This window comes from Amaranthus tricolor, chromosome 2 (genome assembly GCF_026212465.1).
Source record: "Amaranthus tricolor cultivar Red isolate AtriRed21 chromosome 2, ASM2621246v1, whole genome shotgun sequence".
In the NCBI taxonomy this organism is placed as follows: domain Eukaryota; kingdom Viridiplantae; phylum Streptophyta; class Magnoliopsida; order Caryophyllales; family Amaranthaceae; genus Amaranthus; species Amaranthus tricolor.
Genome location: NC_080048.1, coordinates 4,810,428 through 4,825,902, shown reverse-complemented (window position 1 = coordinate 4,825,902; position 15,475 = coordinate 4,810,428). Strand labels below are relative to the sequence as shown.

The following is a 15,475-nucleotide window of genomic DNA, read 5'->3' as shown; positions in this document are numbered from 1 at the left end:
TTATAAAATTTGATATTAATAATCTTTGCATCGAGATAAATCAAACAATATTCCACTTAACTATGTTTTAAATTATAGATTATAAATTAATCACAAATTAAAGGAAATAAGTGAATAATACTTATATTCTCAATGTTGCGACTATATCGAAATGGAGGAAGTATTTAAAAATAAATAAGAAAAGGTACGGTAGAGCTTCTCGTCTGCCCCCACTTGATAAAATTTCAAAAATCGAGAGAGCGGCAAACTTTCAAAAACTCCAGTTTCTCACAACGGCTTCAACTTACAGTCACACACATATCTTTCAAACCCCTAAATTACAGATTTTTTCGAAACCCTAGCCGATCATACGTTCAAATTCAACCACATAACAATTCCAAATTCGATTTAATATTAAAGCGTCTCGATTTTTGCCAATTCATCAACTTCTGTTAAAGATCGTCGAAAATGGGCGTCGAAAACTACCACGTCATTGAGCTTGTTGGTGAGGGTTCTTTTGGTAAAGTTTACAAAGGAAGAAGAAAATACACTGGTCAGGTATATTTTTATACATATATATTTTTTCTAATCGACTTTGTTAGTTTCTTTGATTCAGATTTTCAAATTTTATTGGGGAATCAATGATTTAGGGTTGTAATTTTGCAGACTGTTGCGATGAAGTTTATAGTGAAGCATGGAAAGAGTGAAAGATCTTCATAACCTAAGGCAGGAAATTGAGGTGATTCTTTGGTTTCTTGATGGATTAGTTTAAATTCAGTGGAATTTTAGATGCTGTTCCTCACTTTAATAAAGGTTTTCAAATTATAATAATTCTTCTGTGAAATGAATGAATTTTTGTAATGTCAAATGAAGTATTCGTAAATCACGATAAATTTTGTCCAAAATACTGATAAATTCAACTAATATTAAGCTTGTGCAATTGATAGAAAATGATTTTAGGTTATGGTTGTTGTTTGCATCGTTTTGTGTGAGCAAATGGCATTTACTCTTTATGTGAGCTTCTTGTTCCCCTTGTTCATTAACACTTGATTGAAAACTCAATTGTGTTTGAGTAGCATTTGATTTGTTATTGAGTGAAAATCTAGTACACTTACTTAAATGTGCTCTATAAGTACTAGTCCCATTTAAATTAGGATTGCACTTATATTCACGACCACAATAGTTACATTTACATTTCTTTTCCATATTTTTGCTTGTAAATTTGGTGAAGTGATCCCATATGTCGGATCTTGATTTCACAACTTTTTTCCTTTGTTTGCTCATAACTAACTCCTTTTTGATTTCATTACCATCCTGATCATCTACTTCATTTTCATCGCAAACTATAAAAGGTTCATCCATCGACATCGCAAACTACAATTGATCATCAACAATCTATTTAGTCTACAAAGACTACAATATCAACCAAAATGGTGATTCTTCTAATACTACAATCAAACAAAATGGTGATTCTTCCAATACTACAATCAAACAAAATGGTGACTGGTAAAATTAAGCAATTAACATTACGAGATTCATTCAACATTCAACAGAAAATTAAGCAATCCATTCGTCCATAACCAATTTAAACAAAAGTTGAAGGAAGATTGGAGAATTTAAACAAAAACTGATAAACTTAAACATTCAAGTATTCAACTGAAAGTTGAGATTCTTCATTCTTCGAATTTAAACAATTTAACATTCAACATATCAAACGAGTAATACCAACATATTAACATTCAACATTCAACATAATTAACAATTTAACATTCAGAATTCCAATCAAACCCTAAAACTGATAAATTCCAATCAAATTCCAATCAAACAATTTAACATTACGAGATTCATTCAACATTCAACTGAAAATTAAGCAATTACACATGTTTTTTTAAGAATGAAGATTCTACACTTACATTACGAGATTCTACACTTGATTCCGTGGTGACTGCTGAGATTGGAGAATGAAGATTGGAGGAGGAGCGTCGAAGCCTTGAAGAAGCACTGTCGACTGTCAATGGGTTGAAGGCTTGAAGCTCGAAGAGTTCAAGCCTCGAAGGAGGGCCGGAGGCGAGGAATTAGAGAGGAGGCGAGGAATCAGAGAGAAGGCGAGGAAGAGAGGAGAAACTCACGATTTGGGAAATGGAGATGGAGGCAGCCAGCAGGAGTTCACGAGTAGTTGCCCTAATCCCCTAAAATTTGATTTTAATACGATTTTCCGGTCCGGTTTGGTTTGAAAATTTTAAAACCGGGACCGGACCGTAAACCGTTTTTTTTTTAAAAAAATACCGGACCAGACCATTTAGACCGCAGACCAGACCAAATACTTAAATTACGGTTTGGTCCAGTTTAATTTACGGTTTAGACCAAATCGTGTTCAGCCCTACCTAAGATAATGAAATGTTTTTGCTCTTTTGGGTGAGGAGATGCTTTTTATACTAAAATTTATGAATGAAGTTGCTTTCAAACCCCTCTTGCTACAAATCAGTATGTGTGCTCTGGAGTATTGATTGAGCACTACACTCTTTGTTATGACTCAGATCTAGTAACCAGTTTTGAACATTTTTTTTCTGAAAAAAAAAATCTTCTTTTTAATGGCTTAACCTTTTTAGGTGAGATTTGTTAACAGAGCATCACTCTTAATAATTTATAGTTTCTCTGTTCCACTATCCTTGTTACATTTAATTTTTTACACAATTTAATGTATGTGTTATTTTGATTATTTATATATTACTATTATGAAAGTATGCGATTAGACGATTAAATAAAATCTTATTTACCTTTATTTTTTCTTACACATTAGTCGCAATATATTTCATAAAATAAGCTTGAACAATAAATAATGTCAATAATCGTAGTGTAGTAAGTATTTCATGATGGAAGAAGTATATTATACGAAATGTTAATATAAGCTTGAATTTCCGATTTATATTGCATAAGCTTGAATTTACGATTTATCTTTGATAGCAACATTGTAAAAATTTTCTTGTATACTTCCTTTGTTTCATAATACCTGTTATGTTTTAATAGTAATACTATTCATCTCTAATTATATTTCGGTAATTCCGACTCATGCATAAAAATAATATAATCATATGAGATCTTGTTTTATACTTCATAAGATATAGTTTTTTAGTATGTAATTTTCATAATTTTTCGTTTAATCAAAATAAAGAAAGTTAATATCAAAATATTACGTCGAATTATGTAAAAAATGTTGCAGACTAAATAATTCATGCACAGCACGGACCTATATACTTGTATTAGAACAATATAAAGAAGTCAATTCAACTAAAAGCTTTTGTTCTCAGTCTGTTCTGCAACAAGTTGTACCTTTTCGGCTTTTACTGTTAAAGTCTTTTTAACTCTATGAATACCAATGAATTTAAGAAATTGCTTTCCGTCTGGAGTCAACTCGTTCATAGATTTATAAGTGAAATTTGATGGTTTTTCTTCATAATCAGTTGAATTAATCCTCCCAATAGTTAAAGATATAAATTTTGTACAGTGCGTGAATATGAGTATATAAATATTGTTATTAGCCTTGGGTATATAGTGGGTATAAGGTCGTACATTTAATGCTTAATATCTATTATTATACATGCCCATTCAATCTATCTCATACTCGCTCACACCATAATTAGTTAATTACAATATACTCTAACCTATTCAATAAGAATAAGATATTTATTTTTTACACGCTATTAAATGCACTTATTCAATGCTTAATATCTATCATAATACATAATGAAAAATTATAAATTATGAATATCAATAATCTTTACATTGAGACAAATCAAACAAAATACCGTTTGACTATGTTTTAGCTAATAGATTAAAAATAAAATACAAATTATAAATGAACCACAAATAGTGTCCACAAATATCAATAATCTTGTACGTTCATCGTCATATTCATCATCTGCGTGCCTTCTTTCATGGCCTTCATTTGTGTTCTTTAATGGGAACAAAGCTCATCTCTTTTAATCAAAAATTATCGTAGGAGACATGAAATAAACAATCACTGTACTTTATGAGAGTTTAATAAATAATGAAGTCTTTTGAGGATAAATATTCAAAGTATAAAATAACAGGATCACGTGACCCTAGGCGTTTTTATAAAGAATTCAAAGTACACTACTTTTTTATTGGTAAGAGTAAAAGTATAAAATTAATACTGAAATCTTTTGAGAATAAATATTCCCTTATTTTAGTAATTTTTATCTTATTTGTTTGTTTTAATCATTTTTTTAATTAGGTCAGTTGATTTATTTTGTTCAATTTCTCTTTATGGTATGTCGAAGGTAAAACAATTGTTAATTTTACAAATGAATCTCTTTCGAAATTTCATCCATTAGTTTGGTGCCCTGGATTCCGAACCCTGAATTTGCCACTGGGTACTTTACAAACGTACAGTATTTTCTAATACACCCACATATTGTGTCTATCGTACCTCACATCAAATCGTATCTTGTACGTGACGTGAGCAATGTTGTTGTTGTGTGGTGTTGAGCTTTTCATATGCGGTGCCTATCATGCCTTCGTGTAAAATTAAACCCATTTTTATTGCTTAAGCAAAACCCACAATGGGCATCATTTACCAAGATATAAAATCACAAGATTCAAATACTTGAACAAAAATTAAATACATCAAACATGTACTTGAATAAAATAAAGACCTAAAAAATTAACCAAAAGATTAAACAGCAACAAAAAATAAATAAAAATCTAAATAATCAAATACTTGAAAGCCAAAAATGGAAATAATTGAAAATCCAATATATAGGTATAATATGGAAGCAATAATATTAACAAGAATTTTCATTTCAACATTACATTACAATGAACGTAAAAAAATGAATCAATTAAAAGAAAAGAAATTACAAAACATAAATAAAAAATAAAGAAAAAGAATAATATCCTTGCATAGCACTGCGAGACAACTCTAGAATCAATTCTTCGACTATCACCCAATTCATGCCCTTCGTTCATTTCTATCCCTCTTTTATGGAAAACAAATAAAATTCATCTTTTAACAATTGCGAATCCATAACGTGTGGGAGGAGCACTTGTACTTGTAGAAGCTTCATCACTTGAATTTGATACAATTCAAAAACACCAAACTTCAATGGTGTTGCCTTCCTCAAGATCGCAACTTTTCGTAACTTTATTCCAACTTCCATTTATCACATACGAATTTTTATAAATCGTAAAATTTAATGTTTTTATGTCTAAATTATCGTTAGGTAAAATCACCGTGATTGGAATCTTATTCTTACTATCTTTATTAATACCCAATTTTTGATCTAAATTGGGAATGCGACATTGACTCATCGGCATGGCTAGACGAGCTTGACCATGATCCAAGTCGGATTTTGTTATTGTTTTCTTAATAACTAATTGTGGAATTTCTCCGTGTAATTGCTCAATCTTTTGCAGTAGAGCAACGGAGAGTGAGCGCAAGTATTGTTCACTCTCATATTTTTTAAAAGCTACCTCAGCCACAGCTACTAAACAATCTAATCTTGTTAGATGTTTATATATACTGAGATTCCCTCCGTTGAAATCGTCTTTTGACAATGGTCGTTGTTGTCTTTTCGGCGACATTTCTCCTGTAATAATATTCACATTAAGAAACGATAATCGTTAATCACAAATTATCATCGTAGGAGACAGGAAACAAATAATTGTTGATGAGTAACCGCCTTTAACTAATATAATGGACTAGACAATAATGTGTTTTTTAGGATTAGTAAACACGCACAATTATAGCAACAAATTCTAAAATATATTTAAAAAAAAAAAGAAAAAGTATGCTTAGGCTATTTTTTTTAGGGATTCCAAATATTTAGGAGGATGTTAATATCTTAATCATACTTCTACACTTTAACATCGATTTATGTTATATTTTATAATAACAAATTATATAACTGAATTAAGGTGGTAGATTGAATTCTTTAGTTAGAAATTTAATATAAGATCAGAGAGATATGATTATTATATTTGGAGAAGAGTAGTACGAATTTGAAATGAGACAAACATAGCTGATTAATGCATAGAAGATTTTTATTCAACTCTTTAAAAAAAAAAAAGAAATTCAATATAAGAGAGATTAGAATATTACCATCGTAATTAAAAAAAAACGACAATTGTCAAAAGACGATTTCAATGGAGGGGATCTCAGTATATATAAACATCTAACAAGGTTAGAATGTTTAGTAGCTCTGGCTTATATAGCTTTACAAAAATATGAGAGTGAACAATACTTGAGCTCACCCTCGGTTGCTCTACTGCAAAAGATAGAGCAATTGCACGGAGAAATTCCAGAATTAGTAATTAAAAAAACAATAACAAAATCGAACTTGGATCATTGTCAAGCTCGTCTAGCCATGCCGATCAGTCAATGTGGCATTCCCAATTTAGATCAAAAATTGGGTATTAATACAGATATTAAGAATAAGGTTCCAATTACGGTGATTTTACCAAATGATAATTTAGACATAAAAACCTTAAATTTTACGAATTTATAAAAATTCGTATGTGATTAATGGAAGTTGGAATAAAGTTACCAAAAGTTGCGATCTTGAGGAAGGCAACACCATTGAAGTTTGGTGTTTTCGAATTGTATCAAATTTAAGCGATGAAGCTTCTACAAGTACAAGTGCTCCTCCCACACGTTATGGGTTCGCAATTGTTAAAAGATGAATTTTATTTGTTTTCCATAAAAGAGAGATAGAAATGAACGAAGAGCATGAATTGGGTGATAGTCGAAGAATTGATTCTAGAGTGGTCTCGCAGTGCTGTGCAAGGATATTATTCTTTTTCTTTATTTTTTATTTCTGATTTGTAATTTCATTTCTTTTAATTGATTCATTTTTTTAGGTTTATAGTAATGTAATGTTGAAATACAATTCTTGTTAATATTATTGCTTCCATATTATACCTATAGATTGGATTTTAGTTTTGTGATTTTATATTTTGGTTAATGCTGCCCATTGTGGGTTTTTCATATTGAATTGGATGGTAGAGATGAAGCAATTGAGGCATGGGTTAGATTTTGCGAATGTGAGAATTAATATCCTTACTTTGACAAAATAATGATGAGCTTAAGCAATAAAAATGGGTTAAATTTTACATGATAGGCACCGCATATGAAAAGCTCAACACGACACAACAACATTGCTCACGTCACCTACAAGATACGATTTGATGCGAGGTATGATAGACACAATACGTGGGTGTATTAGATTATACTGTGCGTCTGTAAAGTACCCAGTAGCAAATTCAAGGTTTGGAGTCCAGGGGCACCAAACTAATGGATGAAATTTCAGTAGAGATTCATTTGTAAAATTAACAATTATTTTACCTTTACTTGCTAAAATTTTAAATACGACATAACATAAAAGAAAATGGAACAAAATAAATCAATTGACCTAATTAAAAAAAATGAATAAAACAAACAAATAAGACAAATTACTAAAATAAGGGAATATTTATCCTCAAAAGACTTCAGTATTAATTTTATACGTTTACTCTTACCAATAAAAACGTGTACTTTGAATTACCCGTTATTTTATACTTTGAATATTTATCCTTGAAAGACTTCGTTATTAACTAAATTCTCATAATGTGCGGTGATTATTTATTTCTTGTCTCCTACGATAATTTTTGATTAATAATTGTCTTGCTAATGTTAATATTAATGTAAATTTGATTTTATTATTACCGGATAAGTGTCAAAAAAAAAAGGCAAAAACCATTATTAATAGAAGATTTTAAAGAAAGTGATCTGAGCTAGGGATGGCAAAGGGTCGGACTCGGCTCGGATTATACATACTCCGGATTTTAGTCGAACTTTTTTTTTCAGTCCACTTCCACTCGGAGTCGGATTATGCATACTCCAAGTTTGCCCCAACTCGGACTCGCGGACCTCCAACGGAGTCGAATACGAAGTTGAATTATTATCAAACTTTATCGTTGTGATATTTTACTAATGATTTAAAGCATACGAAGTTAATAAAATATATTTTTCAAAGACAATTTAACAAAAGAATATGTACTTTGAATTCAAGTTTAACATGAGAAATATTCCTAATACTACAATTTAACAAAATTTTCTCGTATTTTGATTTGTCGTATTTTGATTGATTGATCTAAATAAAAATACCAAGTAGTTTTTCAAAATCGAAAATTACAATTAGTATGAGACAGAGCTTCAATTAGTCACGTCTAGAGTTTTAAAGGAAACAAAATGTTGGGTTAAAAGTCAAATTCAAAGTCGGATTTCCTTCAGGGTCGGAGTCGGGTCGGAGTGTCGGATTTTTAATAAGGTCCAACACCGGTCCGTCTCTAACTCGGATTCGGATCGTGAAGTTGGAGTTGAATTCGGATAACCTTTTCCTCGAACTCGAATCGGATTATTTTCCTCGGATCGAGTCGGACTAGGATTGATTTCGGATTGAATTGCCATTCCTAATCTGAGCAAACATAAATATCTAACAAAATTCAAGTGCTTGCTGATTAGCTTTAGAAAAATATGAAAGTGAACAATGCTTGCGTTCAGTTTCAGTTGCTCTGCTCCGGAAAGATGGGGCAATTGCAAGGAAAAACCAAAATTAGTCATGATTTTAGAAACAATATCTTGAAATAAAAAGATTCACTTGCTATAAAAAATGAATCGGATAATCCACATTTACATTTAAGGCTAGTTTGTTTAGTGATATTAAATAATGGTAATGAAAATGACTTATAGTGTAAATTTCATCAAAAGTTCCTTGTCATTTCCATGTTGATGAATCTTTGATCACAAAAAAGTTTTTTTTGTTATAAATTTCTTTTACCACTTAATACCACCTCTCCCAATGGTAATATATTGGAGTGTATTTTATGATAAAAAAATAAAATGATTAGAGTTGAACAAGCTAGCAAGATCATGAGGGTAGCCAAGAGAGTTTTTAACCAAAATTAGACTAGTTTTCATTCATATTATCACCGTTTATTACCACCTACCAAATGGACCGTTAGTAGTATATAAATTGCGGCATGTATTGGGAGTGACCGTTTCATATTAAGACCAATAGCTCAATTAGTTAAATTATAGTTTTTATTCTATACGCGATCAGTAATTGATCAGTTTAAAGTCTTAGTTGATACCTTTAAGATTAAAATTGATTTTGCCTTATATGTTATAATAATCATTTAAATGATCATTTTACGTATAAGTGATCACTTTGAAGTTTGAATTGATCACTTTATCATAGAAATTGAAGACTTTAAAATAATTGATCCATTTAAGGTCATAAACTTGTAATTAGCTGAATTGATCACTTTTAGGTCAAAATTAAAACTATTTATTTTAATTGATCTATTTAAGATTTACTTTAAGTTAAAATTAATCACTTTAATGTAAAAATTGATATCTTTAAAGTGAAATGATTTAATTTTTAGTTTTCCGGTTTTGTCCACTTTTATTTTTCAATTTTGTCTTTTGGAAGAGTGGTTACAGACACATGCAAGGTACTTGAATGTAATGAATTTTATAAATTAGGGAGTCTAAATATTAGTTGATGATAGTTTAGTTATCTTTGATTTGGTATACACTTACTTGCTTTTAGACTTAAAATTTTAAGAAAATTATTAATGTGTATTAATACACCGCTAAATTTAAAGTTGTAAATAATGGTTAGTCTTTGTCATTTTATTTATTAATTAATTTTAATTTTCATACGTGTTTTATCTTTTTATTTCACTTGTTGAATGCAACTTTTTTTGTATTTTCGAATTGTATCAAATTCAAGTGATGAAGCTTCGACAAGTACAAGTGGTGGTCCACGCGTTATGGGTTCGCAATTGTTAAAAGAACACAAATGAAGGCCATGAAAGAAGGCGCGCAGATGATGAATATGACGATGAACGTACAGGATCTCATAATTCAATAGATGTTCAACAGACTAATATACACTTTATGTATTAAAGTGATCACTTATAACGTTGAAGTAATCACTTATAATTTTAAACTAATTACTTTTTATAGTCTTAGAGTGATTACTTATAACCTTAAAACGATCACTAGTTAGTAGATTGAATTAAAAAAATAGACTAATTAGATGGGTTCGTCTCATAATGAGAGTGTCTCATACAAAACGAGCTGATAATAATAATAATAATAATAATAATAGTAGAGATTGAATAATGTGTTAATAAGACTCATAAAATTAATCAAAACGAAGATGACCATATGAATATCATAAAAATTAATATAATGTTAAATTTTTTTTATTACAATTCAAATTTAATCATTTTTAACAATTATATATATATATATATATATATATATATATATATATATATATATATATATATGTATATATATATATATATGTATATATATATATATATATGTATATATATATATGTATATATATATATGTATATATATATATATGTATATATATATATGTATATATATATATATATGTATATATATATATATGTATATATATATATATATATATATATATATATATATATATATATATATATATATATATATATATATATATATATATATATAACGTTAAAGTTAAGGGAGAGAAAAAAGTGGAAGAGGAAATTTTTGAGAAAAAATAAGTTAAAGTCTATTAAAATTTTTAAGATATAAAATAAAAATAAAATAAAAGATAAAAACCAAATAAATACGGAAACGGTTAATACGCCCCTACGCGTATATAAATGGTAGTCTCCAATAACAAACAACAATTGCAAAATTATTTCCACTTCTTTTTCTTCTTTTTTTTTTTTTTGAAAAGAAAAATCACTCTCATTTTAGTGTAACCATGAAAACTCAAAGTCTAAATTCATCCTCCATTAAAAATTTGACTTTATCTTCTTCCAAACGGACTCTTCCTCTTAATTACGATGGTAATATTCTAATCTCTCTTATATTCAATATATATTCAATTTCTTTTTTTTTTTTTAAAGAGTTGAATAAAAATCTTGTATGCATATAAAAGCAAAAAACTCTTCCAAAAATATATCATACTCCTTTTATTTTGTATTTTTTTATTTTTAACTATTTTATAAAAGCAAAAAAGTTTAGTAACTCATTGTTAGAGTATATAACGTATTTTGGGCCTCAACCATCAGATTAAGCTTTTGGTTGAGTTGGTTCCTTGACACTCATTACATAACAAAAAATATAAATTATACCTACATTAAATCCAAGTTAATATCAACCTTGTATATGAAAAAAGTATTTTTTAAACCCTAAAAATTGGGGTCCTAGCCTGTTGTGCCCCTGATAATCGACGTTCATGCCTACATCTAACCACCTGATTATGCACTCAAGCTTATCTCTATCCACCATGACCAATTGAATGTAAAATTCTACAATGATAGATTGTCGGTTCTCATCATCAACTTAAGTTTTTAGTTGAATTAGTTCGTTTATAATTATTGTAGTAATGTAGAAGTGCAAGCACATCAAGGAGAAAGTACAAACAGCGTCAGACGGATGTAGAAACAACAAACAATTCCGTATTTTCTTTTTGTGTGTACGCATCGATTTAATATGATGTTGTACAACAATGTCTAAGCATTAGTCTCAACAGTTTGGCCATAGAAAGGAAATTGACAATAATAATAATAATAATAATAATAATAATAATAATAATAATAATAATAATAACTATTGTTGTGTTATGGAATTGGGTTTTAAAATAGATAATAAAAATTAAGGATCCAATTTATGCGGTGATTCTATCTAATGAGAATTTTGAAATAAAAACCTTAGTGATTCTATCTAATGAGAATTTTGAAATAAAAACCTTACATTTACAATTTATAAAAACTCGTATGTGATTAATGGAGGTTGGAATGAAGTTATTAAATGTTGTAATCTTGAGGAAGGCAACATTATTGAAGTTGGCCGAGTTTTTTCGAATTTTATCAAATTCAAGTGATGAAGCTTCTAAAATTTGTTTTCCAAAAAAGAGGGACAATAATTATGTAGGGGATAAATTGATGATGATCATGAATTATCCCATTGATTGTTACGTTGAGAGATGTATTATCCAATTACAACAACCTAATTTGTTCAAAGAAGCGTTCCTTGTCTTCTTGGATCACATATACACTAATTCTTAAATCAGACGGTCTCACGGTGAGACCATCTCTATTAGACTGGCCCAATATACACTTTTTGTATTAAAGTGATCACTTATAACAGTAAAGTGATCATTTATAATTTTAAAATAATAACTTTTTATAGTCTTAGAGTCATTACTTATAACCTTAAAACAATTACTTACGATGTTATAATTAATAAAAATAAGAAAATGGCTAATTATATGGGCCCGTCTCATGGTGAGACGGTCTCATACAAGATATGCTATCACATATATTGTTGTTTCTTGAATTCAGTTACAAACATGCACTCATTTTGGTACAGGAAGTACTCACTAATCTATACTAGTCAATGAAATATACAAGTAGAAACTCAGCCATACATACCTTAATATATTCTGTCCATTGAGGTAGATCTTCCATTGTGATTACGATCATTTTTTTTCATCATACCACTTAAATTTTGTATAAGTCTTGATGTCCGTGATGCAGCCATAGTGTTTCTTCCAAGACTTAGTTCGGTTTCTCACATGATCCACGTTAAGTGCAATGCCTAACTCTCTCTTTAACTCATCAACAACAGCTTGGTAAGCTTGAGGCTTAAAATCTCCATCTCCTTTTTCCTTGTTGTTGATTTGTTCTAACAAAACTCGAGTAAGAATGTCATCCATCTGCTTATTCCAAGACACATAGCTTCTTTTATTGCTCATTACCTACCAAAAACAAAACAACACATTTAAAAGGTTTCATTATCTAAAATCAATCACAAGTGTTGGCATATGAATACAAAACATTGTACTAAATTCACATTCACACACCTACACTACTAGAGAATAAAAATAACCACAATCAAGTAGCCCCCTTCGAGCTTGGTATTCTGGGAACATCTTTTGTGACATTTCATCTCTTAAGTTGTTCCATTGAGGTGAGGCTTGTGCCGTTGAAATGAAATCCTCCCCTTCATCCTCCATTGTATCAAAAGCTTCTACATTTGATAAATCATCGTCCACCTCATTTAACAAATTCTCCTCATTCAAATTTTCTTCTCTAACAAAATTATGGAGAACAAAGCATGCATTTATGATTCTTACTTGTGTTTGCTTATCATAAAAACTATTGTTCCTCAATATAGCCCACCTCTTATTCAATAACCCAAAGGCTCTTTCAATGGTATTACGTTTATCAAATTTAGGTTTATAAATAACTAAATTCAGGTTTATCAAATTCTTAAACCATTTAAATTTGAAATTTTTACCAATATAAAGGAAAAATAGTCTAACAAACGTTTATAATTTATATACATATTTTTAAGCATAGATCATCCACACAAAAATTAATCAAAACTAAAATGAATATATGAATATCATAAAAATTAATATAATATCAATATTTTTTTATTAAAATTCAAAATTAAAAATTAAATATCATAAAAATGAATCGGATAATCCACATTTACATTTAAGGCTAGTTTGTTTAGTGATATTAAATAATGGTAATGGAAATGACTTATAGTGTAAAATTTCATCAAAAGTTCCTTGTCATTTCCATGTTGATGAATCTTTGATCACAAAAAAGTTTTTTTTGTTATAAATTTCTATTACCACTTAATACCACCTCTCCCAATGGTAATATATTGGAGTGTATTTTATGATAAAAAATGAAATAATTAGAGTTGAACAAGCTAGCAAGATCATGAGGGTAGCCAAGAGAGTTTTTAACCAAAATTAGACTAGTTTTCATTCCTATTACCACCTACCAAATGGACCGTTAGTAGTATATAAATTGCGGCATGTATTGGGAGTGACCGTTTCATATTAAGACCAATAGCTCAATTAGTTAAATTATAGTTTTTATTCTATACGCGATCAGTAATTGATCAGTTTAAAGTCTTAGTTGATACCTTTAAGATTAAAATTGATTTTGCCTTATATGTTATAATAATCATTTAAATGATCATTTTACGTATAAGTGATCACTTTGAAGTTTGAATTGATCACTTTATCATAGAAATTGAAGACTTTAAAATAATTGATCCATTTAAGGTCATAAACTTGTAATTAGCTGAATTGATCACTTTTAGGTCAAAATTAAAACTATTTATTTTAATTGATCTATTTAAGATTTACTTTAAGTTAAAATTAATCACTTTAATGTAAAAATTGATATCTTTAAAGTGAAATGATTTAATTTTTAGTTTTCCGGTTTTGTCCACTTTTATTTTTCAATTTTGTCTTTTGGAAGAGTGGTTACAGACACATGCAAGGTACTTGAATGTAATGAATTTTATAAATTAGGGAGTCTAAATATTAGTTGATGATAGTTTAGTTATCTTTGATTTGGTATACACTTACTTGCTTTTAGACTTAAAATTTTAAGAAAATTATTAATGTGTATTAATACACCGCTAAATTTAAAGTTGTAAATAATGGTTAGTCTTTGTCATTTTATTTATTAATTAATTTTAATTTTCATACGTGTTTTATCTTTTTATTTCACTTGTTGACTACAACTTTTTTATCTCGTTTGATACTAGTAATAAAACTATAGTTTGACGTTTAACATCTTCTTGGGACCTTGATCATGAATTTTAGAAGTTTGATTCAGATATTAACATCCTTCAAAATATTTGGAATGAATTTTATTTATTTTTTAATATATTTCATTAGAATTAGTTGCTATGATTGAGTATGGTTACTCGGCTTGGATTATACATACTCTAACTTTGCTCCAGATTTTGGTCGAACTTTTTTTTTCAGTCCACTTTCACTCGGAGTCGGGTTATGCATACTCCAAGTTTGTCCCGACTCAGACTCTCAGACCTCCAACAGAGTCGGATACGGAGTTGGATTATTATCAAACTTTATCGTTGTAATATTGTACTAATGATTTAAAGCATACGAAGTTAACAAAATATATTTTTCAAATACAATTTAACAAAAAAATATGTACTTTGAATTCAAGTTTAACATGAGAAATATTCCTAATACTACAATTTAACAAAATTTTCTCGCATTTTGATTTGGCGTATTTTATTTCTGTTGATCTGATTTGTCATATTTTGATTGATTGATCTAAATAAAAATACCAAGTAGTTTTTCAAAATCGAAAATTACAATTAGTATGAGAGAGAGCTTGAATTAGTCACGTCTAGAGTTCTAAAGGAAACAAATTTTCAGGGTCGGAGTCGGGTCGGAGTGTCTGATTTTTAATAAGGTCCAACTCCGGTCCGTCTCTAACTCGGATTCGGATCATGAAGTCGGAGTTGGAGTCGAATAACCTTTTCCTCGAATTCGATCGAATTATTTTCCTCGGATTGAGTCGGACTAGGGTTGAATTCGAACTGAATTGCCATCTCTAGTGGTTACTGTTAAACAAA

The 15,475-nt window shown here is 29.2% G+C and overlaps 1 long non-coding RNA gene across 1 annotated transcript; it reads left to right on the top strand.

The window, feature by feature from the left end:
- The first annotated feature begins 217 nt into the window (after positions 1-217).
- On the top strand, positions 218-9,919 carry LOC130806282 (uncharacterized). Its single transcript, XR_009040295.1, has 3 exons — positions 218-537; positions 646-718; positions 9,774-9,919. It is a non-coding gene; the product is annotated as an uncharacterized LOC130806282 (long non-coding RNA).
- Positions 9,920-15,475: the final 5,556 nt, after the last annotated feature.